General features: G+C 34.9%; 1 protein-coding gene across 18 annotated transcripts in view; it reads left to right on the forward strand.

Moving 5' to 3' along the window:
- SIPA1L1 (signal induced proliferation associated 1 like 1) overlaps nt 1-13,719 on the forward strand; it is a 497,889-nt gene that overhangs the window by 323,655 nt on the left and 160,515 nt on the right. The window contains exon 8 of one of the 18 annotated variants that reach the window (XM_027111658.1): nt 12,766-12,821. The exons of the other annotated variants lie outside the window; for them this stretch is intronic. The gene's annotated coding sequence lies outside the window, so the exon portion shown is untranslated. The remainder of the gene's footprint in view (nt 1-12,765; nt 12,822-13,719) is intronic. 18 annotated transcript variants of the gene reach the window in all.

Consider the following 13,719-nt stretch of genomic DNA (forward strand, 5'->3'; position numbering starts at 1 on the left):
TGGAGTGTTCTTCTATTTAAAATACTGCATTGTTCTAAACAAATTAATATCTTTTGATATTAATTATCAATCCAATTGTGGTTGCACTGTGCTGAAACCTTCAAACAATTTCAGAAAGTTTACATGCGTCATTTCTTTTTAAACAATATTACTGTTTCTTTTTGCATGAATGAGAATATGGTACTGAATTTTAAAGTGGATGACCTTAAAGTAAACTATGGAATTTAAACATCAGAGACTTAAAAATCATTGCAAAGATTAAAAACAACGTTTAAAAACACAAATGCTTTTGTGATATGGGCTAATGAGAAAAGATGGTCTTTTTCTGTTGCATTAATTCTTTAGCTCCTTGTCAGTTACCCCCAGTTTATAACATAAGGAGACAGTCTTTGCATTCTTGAGTAAAACTCTCCACAGGTGACCTTCAGTATAAAGAGCTAGAGAGTTCATTAACAAAGATAACAGTTCAAAATTATAACATCCTCTGATTTTATTCTTATAAAAACTTTTCAAGCAACTTTTTGGATGTTTTCTTTCTTGTTCCCCTTACGTGCTGTACCCAGATTACCCTGCTTTTTACAATATTAAGAATATAAACATAGATGCTGAAAAGTTACCCCCTCCCTCTCTAAGTTTTGATATTGGTACTCTGGATGTATATATATATGTGTACACATCCACGCACATACATGTATATTTACGTGTGTGTATATATGTATGTGTTTGTTAATTTTTCTATAAAATATTTATTTTTTTCCCTTTGGCTTTAAATTTAGTCAACAGATATTTCTAAGTACCTACTGTGTGAAAGGCACAATGCTGGGAGCACAGTGATGATTGGGCAGAGACTCCATCTTCTTAGAATGTGGAGAAAACCTGGCATTTACAGTAGAGTGGAAAGAGAAAGGTAACCAACACTATCAACATTACCAACCCTAAAATACTACTTGCTGGTGGTATTCTCCCCATCTGTGTATGTGCTATTGTTATTAGCTCTTTTCCCTCTTTATGTTGTTGAGGTCACATTGCACACATAGTTTTTTAAATTTAAACTTAATATTATATTGTGTTCTCTCATAATTAAAAGCACTAATTTTTGTGAGTATATAATATTTTTGGACATTCCATAATTTATATAGTTTGGGGGCATTGAGGTAGTTTACAGTTCTTTTTTATTGTAAATAATGCCATGATGAACATCTTCTGCATAAAATTTTGTCTTTTGGAATATCTCCTTAAGACATTTTTAGGAATAAAATGACTGGGTAAAAGTTTGTAAACCTTATAGAGGCTCTTGATACATATTCCTGAAAGTTCTTTTTTTAAAACTAGTTTTCACTCCTCCCAGTAGCCAATGATCGCATTATATGAAAAACAAAAACAACCCCTCCCAAAAAAACTCTTTTCATTTGTATTTATTTATTGAATAGAAACATTTTTCAAATGTTTAGCTAGTTATCTATTGTTTTCTTTTGTGACCTATTAATGTTTCTTTTCCCATCTTTCTTTTGGCGTCTTAATATTTTATCTTGATTTACAGTGACTCTGTGAATTCAGTATTTTATAGAGTATTATGTATATAATTATCATGTATAGTCAGTACATTAAACCTATGTTGTAGTGTAGTTTTCTTACTAGTTTTTGGTTTGCCTTTTAATATATAGATGTTTTAAAGTTTCATGTAACCAAATCTATTAACTTTTTCTTTTGTAATTTCTTTCATTACTTTTACACATGGAAAAACTTCATTTATATATCATATTTTCCTCTGACAATTTATTAAATTTTTAACTAAGTCCTTTTCACTCATTAATTCCATAAGAAAGGAAGTCTGCTGTTGGCAAACCAGGAGGACTTTGCTGCTAAAGATGGCTACTACAGGTTGTGTTTTTGTACTTCTCTGCACAAAGGGGCTACTTAACGCTATTTGTTCTTCTGACTTTGCTCTGGCACTCAGTACTGGAGTGCCTATGTAACTCATATGACTATGGTTCTGTTAAACTTGGGTCCTTGTGAAAGTACTTCATTAAATATAAAGGATGGAAGTGAGCAAAGTAAAATTAAATTAAACCAGTCATGATTGACTCCTACTCGAGTTCATACTGTGTTTAAGAGGCCCAGAAATGAAAGTTGACTCTTTCCAGGTTGTAACTAATATAAAGAAAGCTACCTCACTTTTCCATGGTAGGAATATTATGGATTGTAATACTAGGCTAGAGTTGACTGCCAAAAAAGAATGTAAAATATTATTTTTAGCTTATTTTATTACGATAACTACTAATTTTCTAATTTGTACAAGTTCAATTTTTAAAAAATATGCAATTCAGTTGAAATGAAAATACTTCCAACTTGCTGGAAAATGAATACTGCTAAACTGTTGTAGGTAATTCTTAAAAGTATTGGTTTGTGATATGTAAATAAGTTGTCTTTTAGGATTTTTAAACCAAAATCCCACTTTTAGAATTAATATTCTTGATGGCATTCCAGGTGGAATAGGTTAAAAAATATTTTGTTGAATTCAAAGCCTGAGTACTTTATGTTGCTCTTAAATCATGTTTATTTGTTCATTTTCTCTCCCACTAAATGTAAACATTTTTAGGGCAGTAACTTCAGCATGTAGAACAGCGCCTCAAATATTTGTTGAATAATAGATATTTGTTGAGCGAATATCAGGGTATAGACTGAAAAATAGAGGAAAAAGTAGTGCTTTTGCTTGAGTGCCCAGAATGTACCAGGCATTATACTAGATACTGTTCTTATGACCATATAGAGAGCCTTGCTTTTCTAAAGATGAACCTTTAAAGATTTACCTTTTCTGTTAATTTTCTGGAGACATTATGGGCAATAGATTATAAGGAGACTGCAGAGAACTCCCCACCCAGACATGTGGGGAGCTCCAACATGGTTGAAGGTAGATTTCTGTTCTGAGAGAAGGTACGTCAAGAGCCTCAGTGAACCAATCATTCCCCATGCTTTCATTTAACCAAGTAATCAGAAGTGTCGTGGATGGCTGGTGAAAGCTGCGGATGAGGTCATGTAGGGATTTCCTTGTGAAGGTTTAGTTTGTGAATTCAGATGATCTAAGTCACCTCTCTGTTGAATTTTCGGAAGCATTTTGAATGCATGCAAACTAGCAGCAGCCATAAATATTTCATTTTCTATTCAATCTTAACTGCAACTTTACTTTTTGTAGAGAAAGGCATAGTAAGACAAAAAAGTTGTTATCGTTTTTTTAAATAATATACACCATTTATAGTTTATTTTTCCCCATGGCAATGGACTCCCCCATGAAAAATTTTATACCAACATTTAAAACATTATAAAAGATTCAAGGTTTTATCAAATAGGGCAGTAATGATCTTATAGAAATATCTGTGTGAAATACTGTGACCTTTTAATTTACGTGATGGGTAAACATAGAGTAATAAAGAGATTTTTTTTTTTAAACCAAAGGATTTGGACCTAGTTGCTGATTCATTTCTAGAACACTTTGAATCTGATTCATCTTTACAAACAGAATAAAGAGTTTTCTGCACTTTTTCCTACCAAATGTAAAAGTAATTTTGAATTTCCAAAGGCAAGTTTTCCAACTGTTGAAAAAACAAGAAGCCAACTCCCATTTAAAGTGGGAAAACTATGTAAATTTATTTTTTGTGTGAAGATTCACTTCATTTTCCTGAGCCAGATTTGATGTGGAGAACTTTTTCTTGAATAGTCATTAAAATATGAGCTGAGAGAATGAGACTTCTTCATTAAAACCCAAAATTTATACTTCATATGTACGATTTAAAAATATTTTTTAGTGGACTCGTTTCTATAGGAACTAAATTTAGAGATGCATCTTAAACATCCTCTTGTCATCTCCTATTTATTAATTTGTTTCTTCATCCCTTATTCTACTTACAACCTCTTGTTTAAATGTCTTTGATCAAAATATTGTCTACTTTTGGTAAAAATTAAATAACAAGTATTCGTGAATAAAAATCACATTTACCTATTCAGATTTATTTGCTGTATATGTTAGGAATGTGATCAGCTTCAGACATTAGAAACCCAGTCTAGTGACTTAAGCAAATGGAAAGAAGCAGCCCCAGAAGTCAACACTCCAGGTCTGGTGCATGTGCTGCTTAGGAATGCTACGAGGGACCCTGGATTTTGCCCTTCATTTCCTTGGTATCTTCCCTCAGGCTGGCCTTGGCAGTGCAAGGTACCATTGCTCTTCCAAGCTTCCTGTACTCCAAGAGGAAGAAGGGGGAGGCAAAAGGTGGCAGGCCAAGGGCTTGCTAGCCCAGTCTGTTGCTTTTTGTCAAGAGAGCTTAAGTTACCTAGCAAGTTGCATGCTACAGACACCTGCTTCCTTCTCATTGGTCAGAACTACATTAGGTAGTTACCCCTAGACCAGTCACTGGCCAAGGCCGAGGGGCATGAGAGTCCATGACTGCTGTGGAGAATTCCTGATTTCTCCCCTGGGGTAGGGGAAAGAGTACCTGCCAAGGTGCTCCATGACTACCCGAACAAATTGAGAATCTCCTGTTTGGGAAGAATTGGGAGGGAGAAATATGGGGTAGGTAATGGATAGTGTCTGCCTGCCACACCTGCTGGAATGAGTACAGTATGTACCACATGAGTTTAGAAGCCCTGTGCATCCTCAGTTCCCTCAGCTCCTCAGATTTCCTGAAATAAATTACAGACTTTTTTTTCAAAAATTTATTTCAATTATTCTTATTTAGTCATAGCCCATCATTTTCATGAATGACTTAGATGTTAGAACAGCAAATGCTGTGTTTTAGAGTCTTCCTTAATATTATGTTGAGAAAAATGGGAATTTAGTCATAATACTCTAAAATTGGATTTTGGAATTAATTTGAAGAATTTGTACTTTTTGAAGTTCTTCTCAGTAGCCATCTAGAAGATTAATTTTGTTTTATTTATGAGTAAAACACCTTGAAGGTGATTCATTTTTAAAATGCACGGATAGTGATCATTTATATGTATATGTGTTTTCTTCCTTTTAATCCTTTTAATCCTTTGCATTATAAAATGTTTCCCATGTAGTGTATGCCATTTTAAAAAATTGGTGTCTTAATTTACTTAACCAGTTACACATTTGGTTTACTTCCATTTTGTGCTGCTGTTAAAAATGCTAAAATTTATGTCTTTATTTATATGGATTAATTTTTAATGTTATAGATTATTTTTTTCGAACCCTCACATTTCAATGGCTTTTAGAAGCATTTAGCTAATTGCATCCCAGTAGCATTGTACTAGAGAATTAGTGTGACCTTTTTTTAAGGTAGTAAGGTGAAACATTTTCTTCCATATTTCTTTCTCTTGTGAGCCAGCTCTTCCTGTTCTTTTCCAGTTTGTTACTTTTCTAAATAACAAAATACATTTTTTACATTGTAAAATGATACATTCTCACTGTACAACATTTGTTAGTCATAGTTGTCACTTCACAAAGAACAAGTTTATTGATATTTTCTTGAACAATTTGTGTAAGCTCTTTATGTAAGTAATTATATCTTTTATTCCTAATATATATGCTATTGATTTTTCTCAATCTATGTGCCCGATAATATACCAGACCCTGGGAATACTATTGTCAGTATAACAGCTATCATGTCCACGATATCAGAAAAAATAATTGTACTTTGTCTCATTTTTTTTCTAATATTTCTGTCATTTCATTTTAGGTCATAGAGAATTATCTAATCTTTAATAATAATCGGTTGTTTTCCTTTTTGGTTGTTTGAAATATGTACCCAAAATAGAAACCATTCTTATAGAAATTTGTGTAGAACTTTAAATGCCTACCTTGTATCTATTAAGTGATCTTATGCTTTTGTTCTCATTTAAGTTATTTATGCGGAATACTAATTGTATTGCCTAAAATTTCATTTGTATCTGCTGATAACATATGTAAAGTTATTATTATAGTGCTTGGCAAATAATAATCTCTCAATATGTAAAATACAATAGTTTAGTTTTCTTAAATATCTTGAGTGTTGAGACTGAAACCCTATTTAACTTAGGTTTAATTGGATTGGATAACCTGCTGGTTTTTCCTTCATGTTTTGTTTATTTGTGTTTCTTCATATACATGCAGAACACACTGTAATTTCTTAGTTTAATTAAGAAATTAAAATTTCTTCAAGTTGGAAAGAATTACCAGCAATCTCTGTATCTCCTATATTTGGGATGTATTTTATTGATAATTTTTCATTTCTTCTTTAGTTTTATCGGTCTTTTCTAGTATTATACTTAGGCTATTGTGTTTTTAATAGGAAATCATTTATGTCCTTGTTTATCTTTCATTTTCAGATTTTTAAAAATATTCTCTGGTTTATATATCTAATCTCCAATTTTTTTTCTCATTTCTAAGATAGTGTGATTTCTGGGGATATGAAGATTTTATTGTTTTTATCAAAGAATTATGTTTGAGATATATTTATTCTATTAGTATGTTTATTAAATTTTACTTTTTTCTTTATTTTATTAACATTTTTCTGTACTTTTATGAGGGTTTGAATTGAATTCTCAGTTTGTAGTTTATATTAAAAGCCACGTATTTACCTCAGTGTATGATTTTGGCTTAATCCACTAGGTGAGAAAGTTTGCTGTTCTATTTTTCAGGATTGTAAACGACTTCTTCTTGTGTTTCAATATGCTCATACACGTAGTTGTTTTGTTTTTATTGAACGCTCCTAAAAATTAAACTTTGATCCAAGAATATAGACTGTGTATTAAAAAAAATAACATTTTAGGGCTTCCCTGGTGGCGCAGTGGTTGAGAGTCCACCTGCCAATGCAGGGGACGTGGGTTCGTGCCCCGGGAAGATCCCACATGCCGCGGAGCCTGTGCTCCGCCACGGGAGAGGCCACAACAGTGAGAGGCCCGCGTACCGCAAAAAAAAAAAAAAAAAATACATTTTAGGTTTTTAAAATACTTTATGTTTGCTCAGTTTTTATATACATACCATGGACAATTGACTAGAAAGTTGATCCCATTTTTAGGGTAGGTATAGAGGTCAGTATAACTTTTATTGGTTTCATTAATTTCATTCTTTGTTTTCTTTGGTCATTACTGTGTTTGTGCTCTGGGTCTGTATGACACTGTGATTGCCTTGCTCCCTTTCTTCCTTCTGCTGAGGCAGGAATGTCCACTTCTCAATTCATGTGTCCCCTGACTGTTTCTTAGAACTGAGACTCCCAGCATTTTTCCCTTTCCTGCTTTATTATCCTTTGTAGCATTTTGCAGCATGTCAAAAATAAATTTTATTTGTTTGTTTACTTATTTATTTATAGTCAGTCTTTCTCCCTAGAATGTAACTTCAAGAAAGGCAGAGAATTTTGTCACTTCTATTCAGTGCCTGGGTGCCAAGAATAATACCTGGTGTACTGTAGACACGCTGTTAATAATTTGTCTCATTAATAACTAAATGTGATTATTTTCAGCTGATTTCTCCTTCTATGTCTCAGTTTTTGCCTTGATATCATTTGTTAGTACTTGACATAAAATGTCATATTTTATTACAAATGTTTCTTTTCTTCTCTTTTTTTTGGCCGTGCTGTACAGTTTGTGGGATCTTAGTTCCCTGACCAGGGATTGAACCTGCACCCTCGGCAGTGAAAGCTCGCAGTCCTAACCATTGGACCACCACGGAATTACCTACAAATATTTCTTTTACCATAACATCTAGCTTGCTATTTTTCTTTTAATCTTGATACCCAATAATATTGCTTCCTCTGTTTTTTTAAAAATACAGTTTTATTACTATCTCCTTAAAAATTGTTTCTGTCTTTTGGTTTATACATCTTTAGAGTAAGATGTTGGATTTTGTTTTTTTGTTGTATTAACAACTGAGGTTCTTTCAGTAAGTTGAGGTAATTAGCTTTTGCTTTCATACGTATATTACTAAGTTTTCTTTTTTTTTCAAATCTGAGAACCTGTGTGATGGTTTTAAAGCTGTGAATCCTTAAGCATTATAATCAGTTCTTTCTGACGTGTTGATCGTGATTTGTTTTCTTTTGTATCTTTATAAGGTTTGGAGTGTAATCCCTGGACAAAACTATTTCTTGTGACCTGTTTATATATTACATCCACATTCTTAATCCCATTGTTACTATTCTTTATGCTTCCATAGTGTGTTTTGATTCATTTCTCTCTGCAATAGCACATGTTCCTTTTTTACTCAACTACTCTCTCTAAGCTCTGCATCCAGTTCCATCCTATTTTACCCTCCAGATTCAGCTCAACTGTTTTCTCTGTGAAGCCTTCCCTAACTCCCCAGCAAATCTTAGGTATTTGTCTTGTATTCTCTTACTGCCCTCCGTGTACATTTCTAGTCACTTTCTTCTTGTAATTGTGATTTTCAGTGTCTTGACATAGTCAGTGCTCAATAAATATTGCTATCTATATTCTTTTCTTCCCTTCTTCTTCCTTAATACTATTTTCTTTTATAACTTATAATGTAGTTGCACATTTTTCTTCTCTATACTGCAGACCCACTTTTCTTTGGTTTCACATGAATACATGATTTAATTTTTTGAGTTTTAAAAAAAATACACAGAGGCCTGCTTTGTTTTAGCATGTAGTCCACACAGACGTATCAGCAGTATTTCTTCACCTTTCTTATTGTAATCAATTCTTGTCCTTAGTTTTTCTGTCCTCTTCCTCACCCCTTTCTCCACTCAGTGTAGCTGTTTACTTTAACTCTAAAATAAGTACTAGTTACTTTTACAGGTTTTTATCAGTACTTTAACATGCTTTAATTCCTCAGTTAAAGGTACCTTTTTTGTTTCCTTTCATCCCCTGAATCATGCCCTCCATTTCTCACTGTAGAAAGAGTACTTGGATTTCACATCAGCAAATTGGCAAAAATGAAAAGTTGTTGGATGGAATGTGGAGAAATGGACCCTCTCATGGAGAACATTGATTCTTTTCTACTTGTTGATAGTTTCTCTTTTGGAGTTTCTATTTGGAAATTTTCATATTTATTCTGTTGTCTTTCACTTTCACAGTAACCCTAATGTCTTTCATTTTTATTTTTCTGACAGCTTTCCTTTCATTTTATTTCTCAGTTTTAGTTTCACTTGTACCACACAACTTTCTCAGTTGGGTCAGGATGTTATTTTTGTCTGTTTTCTTATTAACTCGCTAGGCATCAGGGATCTAGTCTTACAGGAGACTTTTTGAAGTCATTTCCTATATATGCTCTTAATTATAGAGATACTGAATTTGGTTTTGGGAAGGTGGTGGGTAGGCCTGCCTTATGGTTTTACTGAAGGTTCCATCATTCATTCATTTTATAACCAAGTCCAAATTAACAGCATTTTTAAAAAGCTCTTGAAAGTATAATCCATCTCTTTTTCCTCCTGAAATCATGCCATAGGGAATACAAGAACACACTCCAAAGTGGACTTCTCCCCCATTTGCTTTAGTGAATATGGTGGACTGCAGGGAGTAGAGCCATTTGGGTGGCTAGCTGGCAAGGCCTTTATCGTATCCCAAATAAATTCCCACATGTGGTTAAGACTTATTCCTCCTTTAAATATTCTGGCATATTTTCATGACTTTCTAACTTATCTGTCAGTTACAAAGTCATGTTTACTTTTAATAAAAATTAAAATACTGTCAGTTTACTTTTAATAAAAATTATATAGAGTGTATTTTCTTGCATAGTACTTCCAAAATCGTATGTGTTTTTTTTGAAAACTACTATGTAACAAATATTTATAAAGAAGAAAATCCTTCCTCCTAAAAAATCAACTATTTTCATTTTCTCAAAGTCCCTGTGCTTCTGCAGGTATATAAATATGTTTACAAAGTAGAATGTAGCTTTTTTTTTAACTTAACATTACATTTTAAAATTAAGCCATGCTAACTACTAGCCAACTTGATAAGGCAAAAAAAGTTGTTTTGCAAATGATATGATTGTCTAACTAAAAAAATTTAAAAGAATCATCAAACTGATATTAATGCTAATAAGGGTTCAGTAAGATTACTGGATATGAAATATACCAAAAAATCAGTGATTTTTTTAGTACACTAGCAACAGTTTATTAGAAAATGTGATTACATAAATGATCCTAGTCAGAATAAGAAAATATTAAAATGTACCTCATAATAAGTATAACAGAAGGTATGCAACGACCAAGTTCTCATTAGTTTATGAATTTGATGCAATTCAAAAATAGAACAAAGCAACAAAGGCAAGAGAGTTTGCCATGAAACATGGCAGAATACTAAAATTAATTGAAAAGTAGAATTAATGTGGTCAGTAGGATTTATTATAATGCTGTGATATTTGAATTGGTGCTGCATTGGCATACGGATAGAGAATAGACCATTCAAACAGAAGAGAGACTATAAAAAGAGACCTTCTTGGTGTGGGAACTTGTTTTTGACCTGTATTACAAATTCGTATGGAAAAAGCAGGCTATTCAAAAAGCAACGGTGGGACAGTGTGGTAAACATTAAAATTATATTCCTGTAAATAAATTCTGAATGAATTAAAGACATGCATTTTAAAGAGAGACATTTAAACTCTTAAAATATAGGAAAACGTCTGTATAATATTAGAGATTGGGAGGATTTTTTTTTGAACAAGATACAAAAAGCCCAAACTATAAAGGAGAAGAGAGATAAATTTGACTTATGTTAAAAATTTTAAATGCGTGTATAAGAAATTATACCTTAAACAAAGGTAAAAGACAACCTATAGAATATTCAGACACATGTCTAATGGAAGATTAATATCCATAGTATATAATGCAATCCTACAAATCAGTAACAAAGAAAACAGGGACCTAGTAGAAAAATGGACAAAACAGAAGTAGATAAGACCAATAAATGAATTAAAATTCTCGCTGATTATCAGGTAAATGCCAGTAGAAGCAACAAGGTAACATTTTATGCGATCCTGATAATTTAAAGTCAAAAATGTGGCAGCAAATGTTGTTTTATATGTGACTGTTGGATTGTAAAATTGTTACAACTGCTTTGGAGTGTAGTTTGATAGTATCCAATAATGTTGAAGAACGCTCCAACTCAAGGTTTCAGCACTTCCCATTATAGAGTCCTCTAGAGAGACTGACCCATGTTCACCAAGAAGGTGTGAAAGGAATGGCTATTCTGTCTTTGTAATAGCAAAGAACTGGAAATAACCTAGATTTCAAGCAACAAACCCAAGTATATACACGGAATGTAAAGCATACAGAGGTTATCATAAAGGATCTGTATCTTTCTGTATCACCATGAGTAAATCTAGAAGACAGTTTTGTGTGAAAAAAACAAAGTTGGGAAAGGATGTGTTCCCAATGATACTGTTTAGATTTCATAAATATACAAATACTTGTGGGAAGGGTGCCTAGCATCTTCAGGAGAGAAGTTTCTCTGGAGAGGCTGAGAGAAGAATGGGGTTAGAAGTTGATATTTTCTCTATAACATTTTATTTCTTTGTGATCTGAAGCAAATCTGGCAGAACACTGACATTTATTAAATCCAGATGAGGGGTACTACATATCTCTGAGTTTTTGCATGTTTCAAATATTTCATAATTGAAAGTTTTCAGTTCAGACTAATAACACTGCAGTCCCCAGTTAAACACGCCAGATTGAACACATGCTGCAGTTTTTTCTTCCCCTCCCAAACCCTACGCCAGTGTTACTAAAGGAATCGAAAAAGATGCAAATATGCGAGGTCGAATATGAGGAAAAGAAATAGGAGCAGATTAGCATTATCAACACTGTTTTGGTCAGCAGAGAGAGATGGATGTATTGTAACTAATTTAGTGATGAGGAGAGAGCTGCATGTGAAGGCCTTTACAGAGAAATTCTAGAAAATTTTCACCCTATACAGTCCAAGAGTTGGAGGCCCCAAGTAGCTGGGAAGATTGCACTGAGAGGTTGGTCGTAGGTACATAGTCGGGTCCCTTCCCCAACCGGTGTAATTGTAAAGGCTCTGGAAGCAGGGACGAATTATTTGAAACATTTTGGCTGAGCTTGGTTCCCAGAATGCTGGAAGCCAGGCAGGAAATGGAACCATTCTTCTCTAGAGAAAGTGAAGTGTATTCTAAAAATGACCTCTGAGTACTCGCATTTTTGGGTCCCCAGTATAGGGGGAAAACTGTCAGTCTAATTTCAGCAGGAAAGGAATTTATGGAAATAGTGTTTAGTGACTTGCTGAATCACTGGAAAGGCTGTAGAACTAGGTTTGAAAAATAGGCAAGAACAAGGGAGGCCAGCTGGCCAAGACAGCACTCAGATCACTCAAGAAGGCCGGCATGGTGCTGCCCCTGAGCACGGGTTGCCCAGTTTTGCATTGTCACCACCAGCACTTTTTTTTTTATAAATTTATTTTTATTTATTTTTGGCTGCGTTGGGTCTTCATTGTTGCGTGTGGGCTTTCTCTAGTTGCGGTGAGCGGGGGCTACCCTTCGTTGAGGTGCATGGGCTTTTCATTGCAGTGGCTTCTCTTGTTGTGGAGCATGGGCTCTAGGCACGTGGGCCCAGTAGTTGTGGCTTGCGGGCTCTATGGCGCAGGCTCAGTTGTGGCTCACGGGCTTAGTTGCTCCACGGCATGTGGGATCTCCCCGGACCAGGGCTTGAACCCGTGTCCCCTGCATTGGCAGGCAGAGTCTTAACCACTGTGCCACCAGGGAAGTCCCACCACCAGCATTTAAATGAGGGAGCTACTGTACCGTCGCTACTGCTGATGCCACCAGCTTCCATGTAAATATATTTGCTTCCTCCTTGCTCTTTCCAGATGCTGCCTTTCAGTTCAGAGTCCAGGATGTGCACATCTCATTGGCTGAGGAGCAGGTAATGTCTGTGCCCTATCTGTAAGAATAGCTGGTTAATTGACAGTGTGGCACTTTTAGCCTCTATTGTAGAAGGCAGGTTCTGTATAAGGCACAGAATTTCCCCGGATATATGAAGAGACTACACAGATGCTAGGCAGTGATGATTATATTTCCCCCTATGTCCAGTTTCCCCAGGTAAACCAATGGGTCCCCACCCAGTCCCCTTCAGGAAAGTCTACTTAGTAGTCACCAGGCCCTGCCCCCACCCAGGCACTAAATGTAAAAGGATGGCCAGTGATAGCAGACATATGAGAAAAAGCCTTCCATGTGAGAAGGACAGTGCACACAAGAAACGGAAGAAAAGTAAATTGAGAAATTTACTTTTTCATTTCCTTCATTTTCATTGAATATGAAAAGAACACTTTTAGGACTTCCCTCGTGGTCCAGAGGTTAAGACTCTGCGCTCCCAGTGCAGGGGGCCCAGGTTCGAACCCCGGTCAGGGAACCAGATCCTGCATGCCACAACTAAGAGCCTGCATGCTGCAGCTAAAGAGCCTACATGCCACAACTAAAGATTCTGCATGTGGCAACAAAGATCCCACGTGCCGCAACTAAGACCCAGCGCAGCCAAATAATTTAAAAAAAAATGAAAGTAGTATTAAAAAAATAAGAACACTTTCAAATTAGTTTAATAATAGCAGGGATAAGACAAAATATCATAGTGATGAAACAAGAACAGATTTTTTTTTTTAATGGAAGAAACAATCAGAGGACACAAAATTTTTTCAAAATTGAGTTCAAGAATAAATAGAGGGCTTCCCTGGTGGCGCGGTGGTTGAGAGTCCACCTGCCAATGCAGGGGACACGGGTTCGTGCCCCGGTCTGGGAGGATCCCAGATGCCGTGGAGTGGCTGGGC

This window comes from Aethalodelphis obliquidens, unplaced genomic scaffold (assembly GCF_003676395.1).
Source record: "Aethalodelphis obliquidens isolate GAN/ISIS:26980383/991018 unplaced genomic scaffold, ASM367639v1 scaffold10, whole genome shotgun sequence".
Taxonomy (NCBI): Eukaryota; Metazoa; Chordata; class Mammalia; order Artiodactyla; family Delphinidae; genus Aethalodelphis; species Aethalodelphis obliquidens.